Genomic DNA, 4,692 nt, shown 5'->3' with positions numbered 1-4,692 from the left:
TTTGCAATATTCACCAAGTCTGTCTTTTTGGCACTCTCTAGCGCCTTCAGAGTGGGGTTTTCTATAAATTCATCTATATCCATCTTTGCTGGTTTCCCGTCTGGTTACCCACCCCCGTTTGCTGGTTTCCCGTCTGGTTACTTACAGCCCGATTCACTGCCCCCCCCCCCCCCCAATTTGGTATCAAATCTCGAGACGAGGCCCCAATTTGTTATGTACCCCATAACTGGGTGTCTTATCAGCAAAGATAGAAGTATCCATTGCAGTCTGGTACTATTATCAAAACAGTGTTTATTAGTAAAATATACAGATATTACACGTTAGCAATACTAAACCTAAAAGTGTGGGTATAATAATAATCAATAATAAACAAGCTCTCTTGATGTCTAGGGGATAATGAATTGTCATATGTGAATATAAATTTCAGTTCAGTTCATACAAGCTGAGGTAGTTGTTGGTCGATGTGTTGTAATTGTTGGGGAGAGAGAGAGAGAGAGAGCGAGCAAACAGTGACAGCCAGTCAAACCTTCCTTTACGATCTTGATCCATTGATGTGTTGGCCATTCAGGTATGACCGCTCTGTCCTTTAGCTAGACCGTTCTTCTATGGTGGACTCGTCACCCAGGCAAGGGTGGACACACACACAAGCCCCCACCGGCCTCGCTATAAACACTGTGAGTTAAAATTGACCGATCCTTTGTTAGGTCTCCGATGCCCCACACTTTCTCGTGGGTTCCAACACTTAAGCAGTGCTCACTAGTGTGTTTCTTGGTGCGTCTGAGGGGTGTCTCCCCAGACCTCAGTTTTATCCCTACTCATGGGGTCTCAGGTGTCAATCAGTTTTGAATGGCTCAGCATATCAAACCAGCCCACTCTGGCTGTCCACTGAGGAATTTTAATGAACAGAATAGTACCAAGTAAACAGCCCTCTCCGGAGCCATAAGTCTTACAGGAGTCATAATATAGTGGAACAACAAGTCTCTTCCTCCCTGTGTTATCTCTACCTTATCCAGTCCCAGTAAGTTTTTGTTCCATCTCTTTCTCTGTCATTAGCTGCCTGGCAACAGTAACGGTTTGTAATTCTCCCAGGGGAGGGGGACATGGGCAACCCTGCACCCTTCTGCCCATCAGAGCTGTTCATCCTTCGTAACAATAGTAACTTAAACAAGATAAACAGAAGTTAATAGTATTATGTATATATATGTGTGTAAATAAAACTCCCAAACTATTGAGCTCGGGAGAAACAAGGCTTGGAGTCTTGAGATGGTAAATTATGAAAGTTCAGTTCATCCACAGAATAGGTGATGAGAGAGATATTTGTAATCCAGGGTAAATGTTGAGAGAAGGCAATTATGTCGAATTCCACAGGTTCCATGGTGGTAAAACGAGAGAACAGTCACTGTAGATTTTATCTGTCATCCTTCCAAATCCACATACTAATTATCACCCAACGTGACTTGTCACAAGGGGTATCGTCTTCAAATGAATTACCACACCATGCCCAGGCAAGGGTTAACACATCAGTGGTCTTCACAGGATATCCCAAATCAGATCCACTCCTATAGCTCAAACAAGGTAACAACCACACATTTGATGTAAGCTGAATCGATAATTAACCCACCCTTCTGGGCATAGGAAAAATCCAAACAGTGACCCTTGGCCACTAGTTCCCTTGTTCCGATCCTTCCATTTTTCCTCCTTCGTCTACGTCTGACTCTGAGAGTCTGTGTCCAGAGTTAAAGCTCAACAAGCTGCGAGTGATGTAAACAAGCTGCAAGTCAGACTTATTCACCTTCTTAATCACTCTGTCTCTCTCAAAATAACAGTCCACAGCAAATGAAACAAAGGGATTCATAACAACGGCCACTCCCCATTGTGAATTGACTGGTGTGCCAGTAGTTGGGATGAGTGAGTGAATCCCTTCCCACATTCTCAACAGGTAAACTGCATCTACCCAGTGTGAACTCGCGGATGTCTCTGTAGGGTGGAAGAGCGAATGTATCTCTTCCCACATTCTGAGCAGAGGAACGGCTTCTCAGTGGTGTGAACACGCTGGTGTCTCAGCATGGTGGAAGATTGAGTGAATCTCTTCCCACATTCTGAGCAAGTGAACGGCTTCATCTCAGTGTGAACTCGCTGATGACTCTGTAGGTGGGATGACTGAGTGAATCTCTTCCCACAGACTGAGCAGGTGAATAGCTTCTCCCCAGTGTGAGTTCGCTGGTGTCTCTGTAGTTGGGATGACAGAGTGAATCCATTCCCATAGACTGAGCAGGGGAATCGCTTCTCCCCAATGTGAACTTGCTCATGACTGTGTAGTTGGGATGAATGAGTGAATCCCTTCCCACATTCTGAGCAGACGAATGGCTACTCCCCAGTGTGAACTCGCTGGTGCCTCTGCAGTGTGGATGAATGAGTGAATCTCTTCCCACAGACTGAGCAGGTGAAAGGCTTCTCCCCAGTGTGAACTCGCTGATGACTCTGTAGTTGGGATGACTGAGTAAATCCCTTCCCACATTCTGAACAGGTGAACGGCTTCTCCCCAGTGTGAACTCGCTGATGACTCTGTAGGTTGGATGAGTGAGTGAATCCATTCCCACAGACTGAGCAGGTGAATAGCTTCTCCCCAGTGTGAACTCGCTGATGTCTCTGTAGGTTGCATGACAGAGTGAATCTCTTCCCACAGACTGAGCAGCTGAACGGCCTCTCCCCAGTGTGAACACGCTGATGTCTCTGTAGTTGGGATGACTGAGTAAATCTCTTCCCACATTCTAAACAGGCGAACGGCTTCTCCCCAGTGTGAACTCGCTGATGACTCTGTAGGTTGGATGGATCAGTGAATCCCTTCCCACAGACTGAGCAGGTGAATGGCTTCTCCCCAGTGTGTACTCGCTGATGACTCTGTAGTTGGGATGACTGTGTGAATCCCTTCCCACATTCTGAACAGATGAACGGCTTCTCCCCGGTGTGAACTCGATGATGTCTCTGTAGGTTGGATAACTGAGTGAATCTGCTCCCACAGTCTGAGCAGGTGAATGGCCTCTCCCCAGTGTGAACTCGCAGATGACTCTGTACTTGGGATAACTCAGAGAATCTCTTCCCACAGACTGAGCAGGTGAACGGCTTCTGCCCGGTGTGAACTCGCTGGTGACTCTGTAGGTTGGATGACTGAGTGAATCTCTTCCCACAGACTGAGCAGGTGAACGGCCTCTCCCCAGTGTGAACTCGCTGATGACTCTGTAGTTGGGATGACTGAGTAAATCCCTTCCCACATTCTGAACAGCTGAACGGCTTCTCCCCAGTGTGAACTCGCTGATGATTCTGTAGGTTGGATGGATCAGTGAATCCCTTCCCACAGACTGAGCAGGTGAAAGGCTTCTCCCCAGTGTGAACTCGCTGATGACTGTGTAGTTGGGATGACTGAGTAAATTCCTTCCCACATTCTGAGCAGATGAACGGCTTCTCCCCAGTGTGAACTCGCTGGTGTCTCTGTAGGGTGGATGAATGAGTGAATCTCTTCCCACAGACTGAGCAAATGAACGGCCTCTCCCCAGTGTGAACTCGCTGATGACTATGTAGTTGAGATGACTGAGTAAATCTCTTCCCACATTCTGAACAGGTGAACAGCTTCTCCCCAGTGTGAACTCGCTGATGACTCTGCAGGTTGGATGGATCAGTGAATCCCTTCCCACAGACTGAGCAGGTGAACGGCTTCTCCCCAGTGTGAACTCGCTGATGACACTGTAGTTGGGATGACTGAGTGAATCCCTTCCCGCATTCTGAGCAGATGAATAGCTTCTCCCCAGTGTGAACTCGCTGATGTCTCTGTAGGCTGGATGACTGAGTGAATCTCTTCCCACAGACTGAGCAGATGATCGGCTGCTCAATTGTGCGAACTTGCTGGTGAGCCATTAGGTCAGATGACTGAGTGAATCCTTTCCCAGAAATTCAACAGATGACCAGCCTCCGCCCGGTGTGGTGTGAACTGACTGGTGTGTCCACAGGTGGGAAGACCAACTGAATCCTTTCTCACAGACAGAACAGGTGAATGGCCTTGCCCAGTGTGAACTTGCTGATGTACCTTCAATTGTAATAAACGAGTGAATCCATTCCCACTGTCTGATCAGGTGAAAGGCCTTTCTCCTGTGTAAAATGACGGGTTGCCAGTTGGTCAGATGACCGAGTGAATCCCTCCCCACAGTCTGAGCAGGAAGGATGGTCGATAGGATCCCATGTTCCACTTCTTAACTATCCAGACAGAGACAACAAAATAGTCGTGCCATGTTTGAGCTTCCTGGAGACGAATTCCTTCCCGTTTTTAACCTGTAAAAAGATTTACAAAATCCATCAATGGGTTTAGGACAACATTTCCGATGAGATTACTTGAGTTGCCAAGGTCTGATCTGGTATCACACTGTTACAGTGAGGTTCAACCCAAGTTGGACAAAGAAATCATCTCCTGACTGGGCAGAGTGCTGGTATCTGGAATGACCATCAATTCCCTGATGCTCTTCCTGTCTTTATAAGAATGGGGCATTTCTGCCGTCTCCAATTTGAGCCTTGGCTCAGTTTGACTCTCTCCATTGGTATTATTCCCTGTTCCTGCCGAGCAGCATGGGTGCCTGGCCCCACAGTAACTGAAACAGTCTCACACAAATAGTTGTTCTGGATTTGCATCTAGGATTTTCTTTT

General features: G+C 47.1%; 1 pseudogene; it reads right to left on the bottom strand.

Moving 5' to 3' along the window:
* Nucleotides 1-273: 273 nt before the first annotated feature.
* LOC132386386 (gastrula zinc finger protein XlCGF26.1-like) lies at nt 274-4,406 on the bottom strand (annotated as a pseudogene).
* Nucleotides 4,407-4,692: the final 286 nt, after the last annotated feature.

This window comes from Hypanus sabinus, unplaced genomic scaffold, assembly GCF_030144855.1.
Source record: "Hypanus sabinus isolate sHypSab1 unplaced genomic scaffold, sHypSab1.hap1 scaffold_1138, whole genome shotgun sequence".
In the NCBI taxonomy this organism is placed as follows: domain Eukaryota; kingdom Metazoa; phylum Chordata; class Chondrichthyes; order Myliobatiformes; family Dasyatidae; genus Hypanus; species Hypanus sabinus.
This window is presented reverse-complemented; position numbering and strand designations above follow the sequence as displayed.